Source organism: Cygnus olor, chromosome Z (genome assembly GCF_009769625.2).
Source record: "Cygnus olor isolate bCygOlo1 chromosome Z, bCygOlo1.pri.v2, whole genome shotgun sequence".
In the NCBI taxonomy this organism is placed as follows: Eukaryota; Metazoa; Chordata; class Aves; order Anseriformes; family Anatidae; genus Cygnus; species Cygnus olor.
In genome coordinates, this window is record NC_049198.1 from 70,947,493 (window position 1) to 70,970,753 (window position 23,261).

Consider the following 23,261-nt stretch of genomic DNA (forward strand, 5'->3'; position numbering starts at 1 on the left):
GTTCATGTTACATTTAACTGAACATTTTTTCTATTATTACTGGTACTCAACAAGTACAATAACAGAAAAAGTGGAAAAAAAGTAAACTCTGAAAGGTAAATTCGTCCTCCTACCCTAAATATGACCTGAGCATTCCTTGTCTACTTGTCACTGTAGAACATATTCTAAGAATTCTGTTTTTCCCTTCTCCCTAAAATAAAAAGGCTACTAAATACACACTAGGTATAAGAACCATAAGCTTTCATTAAGTAACAAGCTCAGGAAGAATGGAAGAGTCATTTTGTCTGCTTGACTCCCTGCAAGCCTTGTTTCCTTGGTTCCTTGCAAGCCATTGTCTAGCAATATGCAAGGGCCCAGTAATGAAAAGTGCTTCTTAAATTGACAGCAACTCAATCATTATTTCAACGAAGCACAAAAATTCAATTTTCAAAACATAACCATAATACTGTGTGCTTTTTCTCTTTTCTAAAAACAGCTTGCCTATGTTGTCTTCAGCATGAAGGAGTACCATTTGGCTACTTGTTAAAATATTTTCTTGAGAAAGTGAATTGCTGCTTTCAGGTTTTAGGACAGAGAGTGGGAGAAGGCATACTAGTAGATTCTGCTCATTCAATAGAAGAATCCGGTCTTTCAAATATGTTGTAAATACTATGTGTATATACCAAGAAAATTTATATCTAATAATAATATTATCCTATATGCTCAAGAAACTTGTAAGACATCTGACCTAGGATGTAGCTGAGATCAGTAATTGAACAGAAACCTAACAATTAAGTCAGATAACAGAAATTTACCCATACTGACAGTGGAGTTGAGTTTTCTGATATAATATCTTCAACAGAATATCAGCTTAGGCTCTTCCCACACACTCCATCCCACTCTCCCACCGTGAGCCAAATGGTCAGGCTAATTGGAACAAAAAATAACACACAATCATCTCTGTAGAATCAAAGAGCTGTGTCTGCATACCTGATGGCGTGGTTTCACGGCACATCCTAGCTGAATTAACAGCTTATTGCCACAAAGGTGAATAAGCAGATCACTGAATCTTTTGCTTTCCCTCTCTTCTACTCTGTCTTGCTAAAAAGGAATCAAATTCAACCTGCCCACCTGGAAAGCAATTTATTTATTTATTTTTTTAATTAAAACAAGCTAGTTTCCTCCTCCTTTAAGCAGCAATCAATTTACTCCACGTTCAGATGAGCTGCATCTAGGAGGTCAGGGAAACAGAAGAGGTTTCAACAAGACTTCACTCTGTTGGCACCAGTAAAAGCTTTAAGAAGTCTTCTTGAAAGCATATTGTGATTAGCAACGTGCTGCAAAGGCCAGAGTAAACAGCCATGCAAAGAGAAGGCGGTTTTGTTTATATAGCTTACGATTTTAATAGCAGAAGAGGTAAAAATGTAGGTAATATAGTCCATATTTTAGACAGAAAGTAGTTCTATATTAAAGATCAGAAACTAACATCTATTTTTCACTTAGCAAGAGATATTTACAATCAATATTATTCTTATAATATTTTTCTTCCAAAAGGAGAGTTTAAAAACTGTAATACTTGCATCATTTACTTGCCTGCTTCAAATCATTCTTTATTGAGAGACTCCTTTTAGAATCATAGAATGATTCTGCTGCTTTTCTGCTGCTAAACCTGCTTTTTTATTCACAGGAATACTAGCACCATACAACTATTTACAAGACGTGATGTTACAGATGTAACCAGAAAAACTAATACCAGGCTTCAGCCTCTCATGGTCTGCCCTACCTCAATACTACAAAAGCTTCTGTGTCCTTTTTCCACTATGACTGTAACAGGAGGAAAATATCACTGCCACAGATACAGGCTTCACAGTTAGCATCATGAATATCATGTCAGGTTTGGGAAAGTTTTATAACTCACACACAAAATCTAATGATTATAGCTTCTCTTGCTTCATATCAAGCCTGACTCTTGAAGTGGTATATCTACACTGGATTCTGAATTCACAACTTTGCTTATGTACACAGGTTTACTTGCCAGCTCAGTCTTTCACATTAACACTCTGCAAATTTTCCAAATTTAACTTATTTGTGCCAGGCTCAACTTCAGATGTGCTGATACCCTTTCCATGCTTCATACACTTCTGTGCGTTTGCATGTCACTTTAGCCAAAGCTAGCAAGTAATCCCAGAACTGTACAGTCTCTATCCAGAGCAGCAATTGAGTGAACAAGTTAAGAAAAAATTACTCTTGGAAGAAGATCTGCTAATGCAAATCCATTTTGGTGCACAAATATTCAACAGATTAGAAAGTTGTTATTTAACTAACAACTATTTAAAAGTTAAAGCATTTGTCCACTTTAACAGCATTCCTATTCCTGTGTAAACGAAGAATGTGAGAATGGACATATTAGGTCAGTCCAAAAGTTCATACGGCCCAGAATCTTGCCTCTGACACTCGCTGAGAGGTGTGCCTGGGAAAGACTTTGGGAAGAAACAAGCATACGACTATATTTTCTCAAAACACGCTCCCAGAACCACACAAACGGACAAATACACATGCTGACTGTACTAGAAAAAGCCATGACACATATCCAAAAGCAAGACTAAATGTTTGAGAGAGAAACATGTTAAACACAGTAAATGTGCAAATATATCCTTCATATATCAAATATATCCTGCAAATGTATCCTTCACAGCTACAACTTACACTGTGCAAGAGAAATCAACATCTAAATAAAAGAGGAAGTAAAAACAACAATCCTATTTAAAACACTTCATCTGCGGACAGGGAATCTGGACCTAAACAATTCTAATCACCATTTAAGTTACACATTTTAAATTAACCCATTTAGAATGTCAGTAAAACTTCCTTTTAAGGAGAAACTAGTACTAGTAATCAAATAACTCGTGCCTACAGCAGAATTCACTGACTTCTGGACTTCTTTCCCAAAACTTACGGCAGTCAGCCTACAGAAAAAGGCTGAAAAAATCTTCTAACAAAGCTTCAGGTAACAAACTTTTACATTTCTAGGACAGACATTCCTGAAGCGTTACTAATTGTTTTTGACCTTGTGAAACAGATTTCAGGACTAGACGGTACAAAGATACACACAAGGTCAGAAAATGTTTATAGACCACGTTTTGTCTGTTTACATTAATGCTTGTATATTTATCTCATTATTTTCATAAAATGCAATTTCAAGCCTGCAATAATTGTACATGATCATTTTAACAAATGCCAAATTGTTTTTCACAGCAATGGTATGTGGGAAAACCACACTTATCCCTCCTCAGAATATTAACACAATGTTCAAAATGCTTATCAAGAATGAAACCTTAAAAATGCAGGTGGTAACAAGAGCTGAGAGCAAACTGGTAACAATTTTAGCTTCATAAAACATGGACTTCAAAGTTCTGTGATGCCATGGTTTAGATCAGGATAGACTAAATGCATTAATTAGTATACAATAACGAGACTTGTGTCAAGAATTTGTCTTTTTATCCCTCTGTGAAAGAGTGATTATTAATGCAAAGAACATTACAACGTTACAGAAAAGTCTCTCTCCTCACTTAGCCCCTTCCTTGCTGAAAGGAGCAGTGGATGTCAGAAGTCATAAGCTGCAGAGACGAATGTGCAAGCTACAGACACATGAACTTGACCCCAGGTCTCCCTGGAGGTCCTCCAAGGCCAAGTATCGCTGAGGGCACATGTGTGCCTCTCCCTTCCAGGCTGAGGTAGATCAGACATTTAAGAGGGAAATAGCATCTTCCAGATTGTTTGTTCCTTAGCAGTTGGTGGACAACTCTGAGCCGCTGTCTGTGCAGCGAGTTGCTCGCCAAATGTTGTTGTTATCATTTTGGTTCTGCTATTTCTACCAATTCTAAACATATTTTTTTTCTGTAATACCTGCCTGTTTTTTCCAAAATTATGGTCTTCCCTAACAACTACATAGCAGCATAACGAAGGTCACACTTACAGGCCTCCAAGATCACCGTAGTTAATCGGGTGGCATCAGCTCAGTAGACCAAGGCATGTTTCACCCCTGCTTGACACCTTCACAACTCTCATTCATCTGACAATATGTAGTGTGAGGTTACTTGTATCACAAATGACAGCACCTGCAACAGTCTCCAGAATTTTACATACACGACTACAGCAACAATAACTAATATGGTAAGTGCTCCCAACAATGGTATGGCAATGGGGTAAACGGGGAGGTAGAACAAGGCATGAGCATTTGGACTCCCAACAGAGAGTATCTCTTGAGGATACACTTTAGCTACATATTCCACACATATTCATGGCTACACTGTGAGCAGTCTCAAGTGAAACAGCCCCAGACGGCATCAGCAACCACCCAAGCATCAATATAGATGCTTCACCTGTGCCATTTCCTCAGTAATACCATACCAGTAGCTTGTCTTGTGGCTTTGACTTCCACATACTCATTTGATTATACTTCACCTTCATACACTTCTATCACCTGCTGGGTGGGACTCCAAACTGTCAATAATTTAACAAGTGTACAGGGCACTCATGTTTCTTTTTCTCTTGGGATACAGTCTTCCTCGTGTCCACAGTAGCTTTGGCTCCAGAATCCAAGGAGCATTCCTGCCTCTCTCCCCATATGTACTTTCTGCCATAAACCCCACCGGACTGACTCGACCCCTACTAGTGCATATAGCACATTTCAGACATTTGGACCCGTTCTGACAGGGCTCAGCACAACTGCATGTGCAGTTTGTTGCTTTACTGGTCACAGACCAGTTTTTTGGGTCCCCAGTCAAACGTTCTCTTTTTCCTGGTGCCTTGGGACAGAGGATTCATGAGCTGACTTGTTCTGCAGAAGTACATTCGGTAAAATCCTACCACTCTAAGAGAAAGCTGTTTCCTCTTTTGTTGGCTGGTGGAATCATTGCCAAAATTTTATTAATCACACCAGGTAGAACACAGTGGTAGGCATATAGCATATAGCTCTTTGACCCACAGAAACTGTATTTCTAGTCTTGCAAGTGCCTTCACCTTATTCCTTTGACTGTAAATCCTGAATCACTTCAGTTCCAGCTATCTTTGTTATCCACCCTTTGGGCACTGTTTCCATATATGCTGATGTAATCAGTGCACCCTAAGTGACCTGGGGCGTTGTTCTCCTCCAAAACCATGTGTACAGTTCTAGCTAGATGCTAGAACTACGCCTCCGTCCTCGTGGCAGGTAGCTACAGATGTATTGTGCCCCCATCCAGGAATAAGGAACTCCAGTTTACACTCAGTGGCCACGGAAATTAATAAAAAACACATTAGCTATATCAATGGTTGCACACCAGGCAGCATTTATTTACTTATTGCTTTAAGTTCATGTCATAGTTCTAGCACACTAATTCAGCAGCACTCAGGGACGTTGTTACCTCATTCAGACCATCACAGTCTACGGTTAATCTCCTGTCCCTGTCGGGTTTTCACACCAGCCAGGTAAGGCTACTAAGGGCAAATGGTTTCAAATAAATAATGCAGAAGTATAAAGTCAAGGGATAAGATCATTTCAGGGGCAGACTGAATTCCTGTTGGTTTGATATTGTCATCAGTGTTGCAGTTGGCAATGACGGAGGTAACATCAGAGCTAACATCTCTCCTATGAAGAAAGACAGAGAGCTGGGGATGTTCTGCTCCCCAGAGAAGGCTACAGGGCGACCACACTGTGGCTTTTCAATACTTAAAGGGGGCTTATAGAAAAGATAGAGAGCAACTCTTTGCTTAGGCATATAATGACAGGACAAGGAGGAATTGTTTTAAACTAAAAGAGGGGAGATTCAGATTAGATGTTAGGAGGAAATTCTTCACTCAGAGGGTGGTGAAGTCCTAGAAAGGTTGTCCAGAGAAGCTGTGGATGCCCCACCTGTGGAGGTGCTCAAGGCCAGGCTGCATGGGGCCCTTTGCAGCCTGATCTAGTGGGTGGCATCCCTGCCTGCAGCAAGGGGTTGGAGTCCACAGTGTGCCCTAGGGGCCAACAGGATGAGCCATACCCTGAGGTGCCTCAGGCCCAGCACTGCCATCTGGTTGAGGGAAGTGACTGTCCTGCTCTGCTCTGCACTGGTGCGGCCTCACCTCAAGCACTGTGGGCAGTTTTGGGTGCTACAATATAAGAAGGACATAAAACTGTTAGGGAGTGTCCAAAGGAGGGCAACAAAGATGGTGAAGAGGCTGGAGGGGAAGACACATGAGGAGCGGCTGAGGTCCCTGGGTTCGTTCAGCCCAGAGCGGAGCAGGCCGAGGGGAGGCCTCATGGCAGCCTGCAGCTCCCTCACGAGGGGAGCGGAGGGGCAGGCGCTGAGCTCTGCTCTCTGGGGACAGTGACAGGACCCGAGGGAACGGCATGGAGCTGGGACAGGGGAGGGTCAGGCTGGGTGTGAGGGAAAGGTTCTGCACCCAGAGGGTGGTCGGGCACTGGGACAGGCTCCCCAGGGCAGTGGGATCGCTATTTAAGGGTAACATGGTTTCAGTTTCTGCCACCACCAGTGTTTTTTGTGACTTTTCAGCCGTTCTCCCCATCTTGCAGCACCTACAGCAAGAAACAACCTCCCCACGTGAATGTTAAGAGAGGAATAGTTAAGATAGGCTGCTCAGAACACAGCCACATGACCTTGACTCCCATTTCTTCAAACTGCTACTTAAGTAACAACAACCTCTCAGCTCCTCCCCACCTCCCCCAGGAATCACAGCGGACAGCCCCAAGGACAGCCCAAACAGTGTAAAGAACATTAGTTGTATACTCAGAGTTACTCAATGAGAAAACATATCAAGGAAGGGAAAATTTTTAATTCCATGTTTTACACTTGAATGTGTTTCAGAATGTTACTGCTACCTTATGTACACTATTGAAATGCTACCTACCCCACAAAGAAGGTAGTGTCAAGATATACCTGGTACTGGCAACATCACACTGAATAGCTGTTAGCGTTGTTATACACGAGTTAGCACATGCTACATACACTATTAACACAACTCAGGTGGTGTACTAAGTGCACTTCCTGCCATACCCTTACCTCTGAGCATCACTCATACCGCTGGCTCCACCAGATGACACCAGGAGAACTAACCTAGCAGCTGTGGGCAGTGTCAGCATCGTGGATGTTCCTACAGCACTACTGCTGCACAGTCCTCTCCTCACAAACTAAAGCCTTCAGGTCCCACTTCTGACACCAGCTTTTTTTTTTTTTCTTTTTATTAATGGCATGGGTTATGTCGGGACAGACTAAACACCAGCATTAATTAGCATGCAATAATTAGACTAATGTGAAGGAATGTAACTTTTTATTCCCTCTGTGAAAGAGTGCTTATTAATGCAAGGAACGTTACGAAGTTACAGAAAAGCATTTCTCTGTAACTCATCATTCCTGCTGAAAGGAGCGGTGGGTGTCAGGAACAAGATGCTGAGCGTTGCTGGTTCCAACCACGCAAGCTTGATGTCAGGTGTCCCCAGAGGTCCTCCCTGCACCTCTTTGTACCTCTTCCCTTCGGTATGAGACAGATAACATTTACGGGGGTAGAGCATCTTCCAGAGTGTTTAATCTTTTGTGGCTGGTAGACATCTGCAAGCTGTTACTCATTGATTGTTGCAGTGGGTCACTGGGCAAATATTCCAATGCAAGTTTATGCAAGTTTAGTTTGGCTGTTTTTAATGATGGAACTCCCCCACCCCCCCGCACTAGATTGTGCTTTATCTAACAAAAGTCCTATCCTTAACAACTGTGAGGCAACATAAGGAAGTTCAAACTGAGGGCATCCAACATCACCCTAATTACTCAAGTGATGTCAGCTCTGTAGGCCCAGTCATACGGTAACTGCGGCTCACAAACACGTGATCAAGAGAAACTATGCAGTACAGACACCGAAACTGCAAAAAATCTGCATACGGAAAATCGCATCTACTTTTTAAAGAGTCTAATCACCTTAAACTCCTATGTAGATTATTACAATAGCAGGCCACCACAGGGCACTCCTGTCTTCTTTGAACTACACTTGAGGTAGTTGCTCTTCAAAGCTGCTTCGAACTTAATGCATTTTATAATTCTCACATAAAAATTCTTGCAGTACTCCTTCACTGCAAGCTCACAAGCACTCCAGTGACATGAGACTACTTGAGGATGAATTACGAAGGCTTTTTGCAGAATTTCAACATACAGCGGAGCTTTTGAATGGAAAAGAAAACATTAATGTTGTTTTTTTGTTTTTTTTTTTTTTTGTTTTTTGTTTTTTGTTTTTTACAAGGACTGCCAATTTTCAATGATTATAAGCTATCAATGATTACTGCCCTCAAGCAGAACTCTTATAAACTGAATTCTTTCTAGCACTGTGAATGCATGAATGCTATTTCAAAGCGCATAATATTACAATTAAAAAAAATTGATTACTTATGTATAAAAATGAGAATTTTTCAAACTGGAGGCCCAAGATGCATCTCCAGGAAAGAGACCTCACATTGCCCTCTCCAAAGTAAGGATATCCCACACGACAACCCAGGGTACACCGTCCTGCTCTCAAACATGGAAGGGCAGGCAACGTTCAGGAGACAAATTCTGCCTCTTCCACCTGCTGTGACATGGTTTATACATATTAGAAAGTGGCTGCTTGGTATCCCAAGTTTTCTGACAACTAGTTAATCCTCTACCCTCTTCTCCTGGAACTCACAATGCAGTTTTCTTTACAAGTTTAAGAATGAAGCTCAGTGTCTTTCACATCCAAGAGTCTACTAAAGTAGACCTTTGCTTATAGGGGCTTCACTTATTTTGTGTGTACATATATAAGTATGTGTACATATATACAGGCTTACACTAGATAGTTCAGTTGATGTGAAAAGTTGCTACCCAATGTTTTAAAGTATGAAAAACACCACTCCCACTTTTAATATTGTATATTTTCCGTGTTACAAAAGCTAAGAAATTATACTCCAAGAAACATTTAAGTGTTGAGCAGAAATTTATGAACATGAAAAGAGTTAGAGGTTTTCAGAGAACTGTATAACTTCCCAAATAAGTTAAAATATCAAGTAAAATAGATTTGCCATGTTATTTTGAGCTCAAATTAAGACAGCTCTACATAGACTACTAACATGAATTTCATAATCTCTAATGCTCCTGGACAAAGATGCCTGACAGTTTAAATAGAAACTTAAGTTCTCAAGGTGCGCTAAAGCTGGAAATACAATACAGTATATACCTTTGCTTTATATTATGATGCAAACACAGAATTCACTACCCGTTAAGGTCTGCAAAGTCGTGTAAGTGTGAGAGGAAGAAAACAGTAGGTTATTCTATAGAACTGTATTTCATTTATTTTCTCTTCCGTAAGGTAAATAATAATTTGCCTTTTACTCCGTGACTTGTGGCAAAGACATGACAAAACCTACCAGCGCCAACTGGATTAATATGTTATTACCATTGCTTCCCCTTTCCAGTCCTCTCACACCTACCTGTGAAGGCAGTCAAGCTTAATTTTCATTTTACTTTTTGTGGCCTTCAATAGTATGACATGCTTTGCTTTTTCCTGCTGATTTCTGAACTCCTGCAAATGGTTTGTTTAAATACTGTGAAATGTTCCTAGTTTACTTTGTATATCAACTCCTCAATTTGCTCCTAGTAGAGTGGGCAGAATTCAGTAGTGTTCTACCAGTGTTACTGATCTGAAGACAAGCAAAGAAATACTACTTGCTATTTTCTGAACTCTGCAGAAAACAGCATCACACAGTCTCGGGAAGTGATTTATGACTCTCTTAAAAATCATTATCAGCTGATATATTGGGGATATAAGAAAACACATCAGAAGCACAGGAGGATCCAAACAACTCAAAACCCAACCAGATTGAAGCAGTCTCAAAATTATCAATGTAATGAAGGTAATTAAGTGATCTGCAGATCAGTTTTTAATACAAATTTCTTCTCTGCTCCCTGACGGATTTAATTTATGCATTAAAATAAATGTTGTGCACTTCATTTTCATTTTAAGAGTAAAATATGAGCAATTATAATGGAATATGTCCATTTGAAAATTATTAATCTGAAGCTCATAACAACAACTTACATCTTCCAAGTCCCAGTTGTTCCCTTTTCCAGTGCACTAGTATAGCCTACTCACACTTAAAACTACTAAACAACATTCATCTTAGAGTGAACATCTCAAATTTCTTGAGCTGCCTTCCCACATAAAGACAAGAACACACCTGTTATTCCAGCAAAACAAAAAGGTATCTGGGTTGTACACTAGGAGAACTGCTAAACAAGCATCACTAATACCAATGATACCAGAGTCTGTGAAGTAGGCATACTAAAACGTAAGGCCCACCAATCTTGCACAAATGCAAGAGAGCGGAAAAAATGAAAAGTTATAAATTACGCCATTTACACATCAAAGAAGTTCACACTTGAATGAGGACATGGTGTAGAAATGCTTTACAATCTACTTTATCACAGGAGTTCACAGTAAGAACTTGGTGTGAGTCAGATGTAGGTATCAGTCTAACAGTTTACTACTGTTCACCTAAACAGAACAGTAATGTGACGCTCCACAGACTTTTATGACCATGCTTCCTTTAGAAATAAAGAGAAAAATATCTTCAGTAACACTAAGTCTACCTCTGGATGTACAGACTGCTGTCCCACTTAAGACTGACTACTTCGGATTTTAAAATAAGATACAAATTTGTTACAATGGGCAACAGGATAATTTGACTAAGTTCCAAACAGACTTCATGACCAGACTCCACAAGTCACAATGCTATAAGGTCACATACTTTTCACCTATGGTATATTGCAGTGCAAGAATCTAAGGAAATAATATTTTCCTCTAGGCTCTTTCCTCTTAAGTATAATGTTCAGACTGCTTGAGACACTTGCATTGGATCAAGGAGAGCAAAGCAGTAAAATAAACTATCAACAAAGGCAACCTTGAACATGTAATTATCAAGAGCTGTAAAATTAGTGAGATAAGTTTTTAAAAGAATCTAAAACAGCTGTTTTTATTTTTTAAAGTATGGAGTATTTTTACTTGGTATGGTGGCTTTAAACTCGTCCTGAAGAACAAGAATCTATACACAACTTTGGATGCTGCAGAGACCAAACAGGCATCACAACACAGAAGCAGATCATCTGCTGCGTGTCAAAAAAGCCACCAGCTTTTCTTTGTAGCACTATCACCAGCTTATAATTTTCAGTAATGTTGTTTTCTGATGGTTTAAATACAAACTTTCTAGCAATAAAGATAAACATCTATGCCTCCTACTTAGCTTAACATTTAAATATGTGAAGATGAAAATTAAGTTTTTCCTGACCAGGTAACACAGGCTATTTCAAGAGAAAAATACTTCAGTATGTTCCTTTCAAACATATTTCTTTTTCAAAAAACAAACAGAACACACCACAATCTTTACTAAAATTTTCACCCTAATGCTACATAAGCAATTGAATGTGTGGGCACATCCGTAAACAAACACTGCACAGAATGAAATCCTGTACAGTAATAAAATCATTTGCCGTAACCTTCAGAATTTTCAATCACAAATGTATCTGTGTAATGTCACATCATGTATAGTTTTGCTGCACTTTATTACGCACAAGTCTTAAGATATTTACTTGAGGTAAAACTCCAGTAATCTACTTAAGTCACCAGTAAGGTGTTTTCAGTTTGGTCAGAAAAAAACCTTTACACGGACTTCTGAAGTACAGAAGTGTCATTATTTGACAATCCAGTTTATATTATTATTAAAAGTTAAAATTCAGAAGGAAATACACCGAAGAGAAACAAAACAAAAACATGAGGCTTATGACTTCCAGCATCACATCAGCAAAAATAGGACGTGTTCTGTTCCCACGGCAGGGGGTTGGAACTAGATGATCTTTAAGGTCCTTCCCAACCCAAACCATTCTGTGATTCCATAATAAAAGAAGGAACAGGTGTACAGAAAAAGATAGAATACGTTTCCAACCTTTAAACCAACTGCTATAAGATCTTACAAAGCTGTATAAAAACATTGAAGAGAGAAAATGGAAGATGTTGGAGAGCAAATTAGTGCAAAGATAATGGCAAATAGGCTAAAGTGGAGAAAAAAACATGGTCATAAAGCATGAGCTGTGAATTTTTTTTTTCTTTTGCAAAGGAAATAGTTTAACAACGCACAGTATAGAGAAAAAAGAAAACATGACTGGCAGGATCACAAAAACAACCAGAAAAACTTATACAGAACTTCTATATAAAACACTTTTTACAATTCATTTTTAAACCTAGTTCCTTCTGAAAACAGGAAAAAATGCATGAACAGGATTCCAGCATACAGCATTTATCAGCAGCTTTACTTTGTAGGATGCAAAATATCCACTTTTGTTCTTACTCCTGTTCTACAAAACTAAATAATATACATAGCTTAGCTGAGGAAAAACATATTTGGGGGGAAAAAAAATCTCCCTTCCAATGTATCTAACATCCACTATCAATTCATGTGAAACTACCAAGAAGATTTGTCCTTGAAGTGATCATTCAATTTAAAAGCATGAAATTACTTTTTGTAACTACGTACCTAAGAGCCTTAAAAAGCATCCAAGAAAAAAAATACTGCTCTCAACTTAACTGCAACACTGTAAAGATACATATTTTGTATTGTTTGTCTTTTAAATGTTTAATTGGATTCACGTTTTAAGCTTCTCTCCACAAGAAAACATTTTTTTCATGAAATCTAAACGATTTTAAATTATTTTTTAATGAAAAATTCATATTCTCAAACAATCACATAATTCTAGGATTTAAAAGCTCTAAGAGTTGCACACTTGAAATCAAGTGGTTGGAAAGTAACAAAATCTGCATGATGTACATCACGTAAATTAAATATTTCGTGAATAAGCTCTTGTCCTAATAGATGAAAGATTTGCATCAAGATTAACAATGGAGTATAAGACTGCTATCCACAAGAGTTTTCAGTTACTGCTCAAGATTTTCTAGGTGAGTAGTGTTGTATGCAAGAAGAACGTGGTCACATCTATGATACCTGCAGTTCTTGTCCTTTCTGTCTGATCTGTGCTTTGTTTCCCCCCCACTTCCTTAGCAGTGTTTCTCATCATTTCTCACTGCGTGACACTTTCTCATGCACTGGCCTCTATTCCTCAGCCCAGCTCTGCTTCATCTGTTGGAACAACTAGTAATAGGATAGCCACTCTTAGAATCATCCTTACAATAATAATTATTATATAAATCATCATCTCAGACTATCTAGAGACTGAGGAGAGAGGAGAGTTAATATACCCTTATTTTTGAGTACATTTTTCCCCCTACATCTTTTGTAGAAATGAATGCTGGCACCTTTTCAGTATGTAGGGACAAGCTCTTCGCCTCTCATCCCCTCCCTTAAACATCACTGTTCACATGGAACGTGGCTTTCATTTCGGCTCTACCTCACAACACCACATTCTGCGACAGTCCTCATTTCTTCAGACTATGAACAGAAGGCACAAGTTTGTTAGCAAAATCACTTTCCCCGCTCAAAGTATAATGTGAAGTGATTCAACTATAACATTACAGTTACCTTACTGGTAAGCAACCTTTTAGTTTGGTTGTGGTTTGTTGATTTTTTTTGACATTTTAACCCTGCTCTTTTGCTGACAAACACACAACCAACTATGGTAGAAACCTGATCCTGAGAAGAAAACCTATTCCTGAATGTTATAAATATTTAAATCCATGGATCCTGTTAACATTCCAGGTGTTTTATAAAATACTGGTAATTAAATGAATTACCATCTTTAGGTGGTCTACAGACTTAAATCAGATTGCTTTGGTTAAACATCAAGTTATTAACACTCATTATTCCAGACAGCTGTAATCTAGGTTTTGGATTGCATGTTTTGAGAACTCTGAGACCTTGTGTTTTTTTTTTTCTTGTAACGTGTAATGAGTCCCCCTCCCTATCTTTTAAGGTAGCGAAACAGCAACTAGAGCTCCTCCAAGACAGCATTGTTCACAGCATGCCAAGCAACGCTTGCCACAAGTGTGCACTAGAAAGGTCTGTTTCATACCAAAAAAAAACCACAGATAAAACCCATGCAAAGTAAAGTTCACAAAAATCAGTAATTCCTAAGGAATCATGGTCTTGTTCCTTGGTGATTCTACAGCACTGACTGTATTTATGCTATTACTGTCCAGTCCTTCGCCCTACTGAGAGCAACCATTAGGCAGCAGAAATCAGCAGAGAGCACTTGCAGCGGGAGGACACAGCATACACTGAATGATCTTTGCATTTACACGACAGTCCCATGAGTTTATTATTATATGTAGATACATATACACATACACAAATGCACACAAACGCTTGAGACATTTTACATGATGGCAAAAGCCAAAAAATGCCATTAGCCATCCAATTTCCTTGCAGAAAATATTTTGTGGGATCCTGCAGATAAGAATTAGCAATGAGGAGTTACTGTCAAGCTACCTTTGCATTTGTAAGGTACTTAATTTTACTTCCATAGGTTTTTTGGGTGCGGGGTGGGGAGGGAGACCTATTGTACAAAGAAAAGATCTATTTCAATAAATTGGAAAACATACGTTATTGGATAAAGCAGGGCTATACAAAAAAAAAAAAAAAGGAAGTTATATATGAACAGACTTCAGTAACAGATCTATTTTACACTTCCAGACTAATGATAGTTAAGACAACTCTGTTTCTGAAGCAACGGAGAGCTGCTGTTTTTCATCTGGAAAAAAAAAAAGGAACATTAAAGAAAATCAAGAACTGCATATAGCTTATTTTGTCTATCAGGAAGTGATGCCTATACTCACTGATCTTTCCTTCAGGGTGCGAGCTAAAGTAGTGTTAAAACTGACCTACAGGACTGTACAGCATATGTATTTTTGCCATGTATACCTTTACTTACACTTTGATACCCCTTCCGTATAACTGCTTGGATGTCCAGAGGAAAAAGAGCAAGGAGAAAAAACATTTGAAAATGGAAGAAAAAAGCCTCAAGAAATGAAGGATGTCTGCACTTTGTACTCTTCTGAATTTTCTGAAACTGACCAGTTCTGTATGTAGAGCAAGCTTTTGTGCACCTCTACCAAGTTTCATTACACAGAAACAAGACTGCTAGCACGGAGAGGCCAAATGAAAAGTTAACAGATCACGTACTTTTGAGCTCAAGAGGTTTCTGTGCAGGAAGTTTCACACAACACTTTCCGCCACATCCAATGTATTATACTGTGCAATGAATAACTTAAAAACAAAAGAAAACAAGCAATAACAAAAAAAAAAATCACGGATTCCGAATTGGCAGCGCTTTAGGAAAGAACACAACTGAAACAAGAGGAGAAAGAAGAGGCGTGAAGTTGGAGTAATTCTTCTGGTAACACAAGATCTGAGCAAGTAACTTGTCTGCAGACATGAAGCCAGAAAGAGAAACTAGAAGCACGTGACAAAAAAGAATAAGAAAACAAATGCATTGTGGTGGATAGTAAAATGGGGAAACGAACAACCAAAAGTCCCAGAGAAATGGAACTGGAAAGAAAATCCTCATCTAGGCAAGCAAAGCTAGGTAGGAAAATAAGACCTAACAAAACCAAGAAGGATTATGTGTAATTTGCAAATTAAGTCAGCTGGCAATATTACAAGTCAGTAGAGTACTCAGATACTAAGTTCATTTAATTTGCAGTGGTCTTTGGGTCTCTGTGGCAACATGCATTTCATGCTGACTGGCAAACAATATTCTAAATATTTGTAGTGTATAAAGCGTTCCGGTTAAAAGGCTCGAAGGCGTATGGGAGTCTGTTGTCTCATGAGATGAAGAAGCTTGGTTCACGTGCTCAAAAGGAGCCCCAGAAAAATGTCTCTCCGGACGAGTGCATAAACGTGCTTTGAATCCTCCATGGAAAAGGCCACAGACATTTTAAAAAAGTGTTGGTGCCTAGGAGTTACCTAGAAAGCAAGGCTCCAAGCTGGAGCGACAGTCTTAACCAGATCTCTGCAAGGTACACCAAACAGATCTGCAGGGGCCTGTCTTCATTACAGAGGGAAGTCATTTGACGTCCTTCTGAAGCACTACCACGCACACAGCTACCATGCCACCTAAAGGTAAGAAAAGGGTGACCTGTGCCTCATTTCCCCCTACGGTCTGGTCCCAAACCAGAAGACACGTTTGGATATCATTTCTGCCTGACTGATCATCCTCGTTTCCACAATGAAGGCAATGCAGCTCCGAAGAGCTGGTAATGTTTTGTTTACACGGAACGATCCCCGTGGGATCACTGACCAAATGCTTGCACGATCGTGTGAACAGAGGGCAAGTAAGAAAGCATTAGTTCAACTCCCTTGCTTCTGGTATGCACTGTTCAGAAAGGATACGTCTTCTCCTGGGCTTTAAATGCCACCGTAATACACCATGTCTTTTAATGAACAACAGCATCGAGCTAAATTATTCGTAGCACGGTATGATTAAGAAAGTTAATTGCAGAGATAATGGCTAGATTATTGAATCATATGAGCGTTCATTTCATCAGCTTTCACCGGAAATTTAGGGTGCGGTTTCCTGGCCGGTTTATGCTGATTTAAGGCTGCAGCAAGAGGAGCCATCATGCCATTCCCCACCCGTGTGCTGCCACAGCCCCCCCGCCGCGATTGAGAGCCCGGCAGCACGGTACCAGAACAACTGACCGCGCAGTTCAGCTCACACACACAGCTGCAGCACCGTGAGGGAGGGCAGAAACGCACCGCTGGGGATGGGGCTGCACTTCTGGCAAGCGCGATGAGTTCGAGCAACTTCAACAGAGAAGCAGCGAGAGCAGGGAAGAGTGCTGTCTGCAGGAGCAGTCAAAACACTTCTTGCTTTTCAGCTACCCACTTTGCCGCACAGCATCAGAAATGCTGCCTTTTACTCCGGTGTAAAAGGAGCGTCCACACACCTGGAAAGATAAGCTCTATTTCCATGGGCGGCTATGAAAAAAGCCTCTCAAATACACAGAGCTTACGCAACACATAACAAAATTAAAAATACAAATGATACACAGCAGCCAAAACCGGGAAAACTGAAAGCAAAAGTGCCACTCTGTTAATGAGTGCGATGGAACAGAATCAAGCTGCACCCTAAAACAGCTGTAGGCGTACTTTCATTACAGAAGAACTCCCACCCTCACGTTTTGACACAATGCTGCATTTAATCAGGATATCCTTTGAAAGCAAGTCAATCTAAACACACTTGTGCTTATCGCTTAATACCTCGAGAGGTGATTCAGCTAGCAGAGCATCTGTGCAGCAGGAAACTCGATAAATGCTCCTCAGTAGGACCCTGCATGCTTCGCTGCTGGCCTCCCCCCACTGGGGGCCCAAGCAGACTAGCTTTCCTGACCATAGACCAAATCATACAAATAATCACTTGACAACTGGTAAGAGAATCACGGGAGTGATTTATATTTTGCTATTTTCATGTTTCTGATGTCAGATGATTCACATTTCCAATTATATCAGATGTTATTAGTAAGCCAGTTTGTTGAGTGAACATCAACCTCATAAGGAGGGATGCTTTTATTCATACCAGGGACACATTTTTCCTAAGCATATAACTCAAAGTGGGTTAGAAACAGGTATCATTGAAGGAATTACACATAGGAAAACTTAGGATACACAAATGCTATCGCATATGTGTAATAAAAAAACCCCGAAGACTTGTGAGATAGAAACCCAGGTCTAATGACGTGCATGTGTCTCTGAGAGGCTGAACGTCATCTTGCAGAATCCAGAATCCTTTCTAAACCTGAAGATTTCATCTGGCAGCGGAGGGGCTGAATTTAGGCTGCAAATGGATGTTCATCTGCTGTGTTTACTGTTGTTTCTGATTTTTTTCGTCTTACTAACCCACAAGAAAGTCACTATCCTCACTTAAAGAATATATGTGTACACAAAGGCCTGTCTTCAAAAGTCAACAGAAAATTATAGCTCATACCACTCATGATTTACTTCAAACTTAATCAGTTTAACTTGAATCCCATTTCCCTCCAAAAACAGTATTAGAGAGTTGAGTGCTTTGCCACAAAACAGTGAAATTTTTACAAGCTTTCTACAGAAGCCTCCTGATCAAAACACAAAATGTTTCCTCTTTTATTAACTTAATGTATTCTCACTCTCACTAAATGCAGCAAGCTTTGGATCCAAAGTAGGCTCTGTATCCCACAGAAATAAATTAACCCGTGTATATTATTTCCACAACAGTTCCAATGAAGTGTAATTTTACTTTATTACTCTTCTTATTTTGAAGAGCATTTAACAACAAAAATACAAGTTGAATTACGAAAACTTATAACTCGTTTTTACTTTCAAATATTCATGGTACATAAGGCAATTTAACTTAACCATGCCTCTCAACAGCTTGTATCTTTATTCATCTAACAGCCTGGACATCCTGCAATCAAGTCCAATTCTCAGAAAGTACTTAGCATCTCCTAACAAAAGGACACACACCCCAAACCACCCCAAAAACACAGACCTTCCCAAAGTACCAGAGGCAGTATCCCACAAATCACAGCAGACTTAAACTTGCAGTTATCACCAGAAACCTGCATCATGCCTGAAACACCCAAAAAGATCCACTTAAGAAAATTTCTCAAGAAACACTCCATTGATTCACCTTTAATGGGTGCTTTGCCTTTGTCTTATTCATTGGCAAGCAAGTTTATTGGGGAAGTTCTGCTTTGCAATGTTACCTTTGTACAACTCAGGAACTACATTTGTTTTCATATACTATTTCTACTCAAAACAGAATCACATGTCACCAGCCGTAAGTTACCTCTAGTGTCAGTATTCCAAAGCACTACACACACTGATGCATAAACCTTTATCCATCCTCTCTCAACAGAATTAACAAATGCTACATAAAAATAATTTAAAAAAATGGGCAAAAGAAACCCATCGTACTAATTGAAAGATACTGTGGAGACTATAGGAACCAGACATAGGAACTATAGGATATTAAGATTAGCTGGCAATTTCACAGCTTAAGAGAAACCAAAAATGTTCTATTCTAAAATGGATTAAATCAGAAAAATCACAAGTTACTCATAAATACATTTTACACATTGAAAAGGAGGACATTGTTGCTCCAGTGTCAGCACTCTTAACTTCCTTTTGGAGATTTCCAAAAAAACTAGTTTCAAAGCAAAATTGAAAAAAATGCCGATCATATCAAAATTACTCATATTTTTGAATGAATTTCTCTGAAAAAGTACTTCCTAGCACCATTTTCTTTCTGACTAATCAGCATTTACACAACAAGTGCTCTCATCAACCTGCCTCCCTGCGAAGGCTTACGCTCCAACAGCGCTGAGAGATGTCAGAAGAGTTTCGGATAAGCTGCTTTGAGTCACCAGAAAGAGAAGAGAAGGAAAAAAAAAAAAGTTCTGAAACAAAAACTAGAGTTCTTAGAGTTGAAGAACAGTTTGGCTTCTGCAAGTCACTGAGTTGCAGCGCGAACTTTAAGTTAATTATGTAAACACCTTGCATGAAGTTAGCACTGCCTTAAGTGGTAGTTTTCACGCATTTATGATAAATTACGACAAAAAAAAATAGAGAGGGAAAGGAAAAAAGGAGAAGACTTCAGCTTTTAGCTCACAGAGCGCACGCTAAGCATTGCTTCCTGGGACAGGGAAATCTCTCACCACGGTCAGAAATGCACTTCAGCTCTGAGACAGCGATAAGTAAAGGCAGAAATGAGAGAAGAGCAGCGATCCCGAGGCGCAGGAGGCGGGCTGGCAGTGCTGGCAGCCGCCCCGTCGCTACCACCGGGTGCCCAGCAGCTCTCCGGGCGGCGCAGGGCAGGTCCCTCGGGGTGAAGGCAGGAAGAGACAAAAAAATTAAGCAGCGACAGTAGTTAAAATTAAATAACTACAGCAGTAATAAATAGCAGTGATAATAAAACGACGATAAATTAATGACAGCGAATTAATTAAAAGGGAAAGGCGCTCTGAGGGAAGCCACTCACCCCACAACGCAAACAGAAACGGAGGAAAAAAATCGCGAATTCAGGAACGGGGGAAGCAGAAAGTTACCCGCACACCGGCCGGCAGGGCCGCCCGCTTCCTCCTTCCTCCGCTACCTGCCGGGGCGGCCGGCGCCAATATCCCCACGGCCCGGCCCGGCCCGGCCCGGCCCCGCCGAGAGCCGGCCCCCGCCGCTCCCCGCTGCCCCCGCCGGGCCCGGGCCGCCTCCCCCGGCGGCGGGGACGGGGCGGGAAGAGGGCGAGGCCGGCACAGAGCCGCACCCCCCCGCCACCCCCTTACCCCTGAGGGACACCGCCCCTCGGGGCTCAGCCGCCCATGGCCCGGCCGGGGAGCGGGGAAGGGGGGCTGGGGGACGGGGACCGGGCAGGGTCGGGGGCTGGGGGCTGGGGACCGGGAACGGTACCGGGGGGGGGCGGCCGCGGCGGGCGGAGCACCACCTCCCCCTTTCTCCCCCTCCACCCCCTCACTGAGGGGAGCTCGCTGCAGGCCCAACGCGCCTGCGCGGAGCCGCCGGACACGCGCCCCGCGCGTCCACGATCGCGCGTCCGCGCCCCTCCGTGCCCGGCCCCGGAGTCGGCGCGCATGCGCGGTGCGTGCCCATCTGCCGCTGCCGACCCGTGTTGTGGGCTATGTTAAACGCGACAAAGCTGCCTCTGCGCTGAGCTTCCGCAGAAGTACGGCGGAGCAGGGGGTGTTTGTGTGTTAAAAACTGGTGTTATCAATAAAGTTGTGAAAAACCACCACACTCAGCCGGTCCAACACACCACTGATGCCACCGTCTCCCACTAAGCCATGTCCCCCCTTCGCCATGTCCGACTTCTGACCCTTGGCGTGAGGGTGCTGAGGGAAGGGGAGAAGCCACTTCAGTGTGATGGGTGTCAGTGCTTCCCATGCGCCCAAAACACTGCACCTGTCATGGGGAAGCCACAAGTGTGGTGTTGAGTGTGTACATGTGGTGTTGAGTGTGTACATGTGAGGGCTACACCAGGCCCCGTGGTCACCACCTGGCACGTGAGGGACTAAAGTCTACAAAGGGCGTCTTTATCACACAGCACACTGTGGCACTGGCTTCTGTGGCCCAATGCACAGAAGCATCTGAAAGCAAAAGCTAAAAGGCAGAGAAGACAAGGTGATAGTAGGAGAGGGGAGCCTCGTGCAGGCTGGTGCCCCTGTAATGTGAATCCTCTCATGCAAAATGGGAAGAGGCTTGCGTTTGTATTTGTCCGGTGTCTAACACAATCATGGTGCATGACAGCATCCTTTACGGGAAACAATGGGATCTGTTAAATATTTGCATCTCCTGGAGTCACTCGGTGCAAGACTCAGCCTGTTACAGAGGCTCCAGATGACTGCAGTCCACAACCCTATCTCCTGTCAGGTGACGGCCATATACTGGGCGAGTGAACTGCAAACACTTCCTGACAAATGATACCTGTGTCCTGTCACCTGCCGGAGGGCGCCTGCGTTGACTGGGACAGGACGTCCTTTGAGCCCTGCTGTAGGTGGAATGACTGGAGAAGAAGCTGGTAGGTAGCAAGTTCACCAAGTATTCGACCCCGCTCCTGCCTGCAACGAGGAGTACCTAGGAAAGTGAGTGCTTTGGGGTGGAATATACACACCAAAATGCGGGATTGGGTTTGATTAAAGGATGTAGGTTGAGAGTCCTGTTAATCTAAAAACAGGGTGATTTTATTTAATTTGATGTTTATGAAGTGACAAGATGCTGCTTTTCCTCAGCTCGTTTCTGCTTTTTCTTCCCTCATAGTGGTATACCAATCTATCTTTTCTAGCACATCTGCTAGTGTGGCCAGCTGATATACTTTATGGGGGATTAACCTGACCTGAAAAAAATACATATTTTTAACTAGTTAAGTTGTTGGTCTGCTTGGTTCTCTAATGCAAGTTGAAAAGTGTGTGTTTATGCTACTTTTCTAGTTTAGGGCAGGAGGCAGGAAAAGCCTCTTGTAGGGAGAGGGAAATTTGAATTCTCACATGAACCTCACAGGCTTTTGTGGTTTGAAAACACAGCCTTGTAAGTCCTTTAAACTCACCTGAATTCACTAACCTGGGAAAAGTTGCAATCTCAAGTGGAAATTGTGAGAAATTTGTGGTTTCATATGCTTTTCACCTTAGACTAGGTTTTGGGTAATGGCTTTATAATAAAAGCAAAACTGTGTAAGGTGCAAAATGCATTGAAATGACAAGGCATTGCATTGGCACAAACCAAAACCACCATGGTTTTCACTGTTTCATTCTTCCCCGACTTAAACTTTCAATAGTATTGCTGCTTCAGAAAGCTTAATATTCATTATGTCAGGCTGCAAATACCTCGTAATCTTAAACTTTTAATTTTGTAGGTGTCTAAATATGGGGAAGTGGAATTAAAGTAGTTTTCTACAGCTCAGTGCAAATTAGGATTTGAGGTTATTGTCATTAGTGGAAGAAATTAGGATATGACCATATTTTTTATTTAATTGGTCAATTTTCAAGAGCAATTCCTTGAAAACGGTAGATTTTGTTAATAATATAGGAGTGCTTAAAAGTTTGCTTTTCCTGTCCCCCATTAAATATCAGAACAAGACAAATCACAGTGATTAATAAATAAATAAATAAATATCCCACCCAGCATAATGACTGATAAGGCAAGATTAGAAATACTTTGGTGAGTATGCATTTCAAGAAATGAATTTTATTCCTAACCACAAGATCTCAAGATCTATGGTATTTGAATCAGTCAGGATGACAAAAGAGCATGAGGAAAATAGATATAGCTGCTAATATATATTCTAATATATATTTATTAAAGGTATACATATAGGAATCTACTAGTATATACCGTATATTAGAACATACTAATGTTTAAATATCAGACTATACTTACATCTTAAATATGTATTATAGATCAATAATTGTATATATGAGTATGAAATTATCATTTTTTTTAATCCTTCAAAAAATCTTTAAGTCAAGCTGTGAAAAATGCCTCACAGTTTAATCCCTTGGCACATATGTTTCTTATTACAAGTTGAATATACAATGTAATTTAAAATATTATGAGGGTTCTCCTGTAATTTGTCTGTATACTATAAAAACAGAAATTCGTGTGTTTTGCCAATAATTATCTAGACTGTGCTGCCATTGAAGAATGCTTTATAATTAATTTCCAAGTGCAATTCACAAGGCCAATAGAAATTTGGATAGATTGTTATGACAGAAAAAGAAAATAAATCCTTTGTGATAAGGCCTGTGAGCTGGTTGTAACATGTGGG

The 23,261-nt window shown here is 40.7% G+C and overlaps 1 protein-coding gene across 3 annotated transcripts in view; it reads right to left on the reverse strand.

Annotated features, from left to right (window-relative positions):
• Positions 1–20,167, reverse strand: part of PTBP3 (polypyrimidine tract binding protein 3) — a 59,545-nt gene extending 39,378 nt beyond the window's left edge. Inside the window, exon 1 of one of the 3 annotated variants that reach the window (XM_040540941.1) lies at positions 20,041–20,167. The gene's annotated coding sequence lies outside the window, so the exon portion shown is untranslated. Of the gene's footprint in view, positions 1–969; positions 1,060–19,973 lie in introns of those variants that run through there. The other 2 variants (XM_040540940.1, XM_040540942.1) reach the window with 2 other exon arrangements.
• Positions 20,168–23,261: the final 3,094 nt, after the last annotated feature.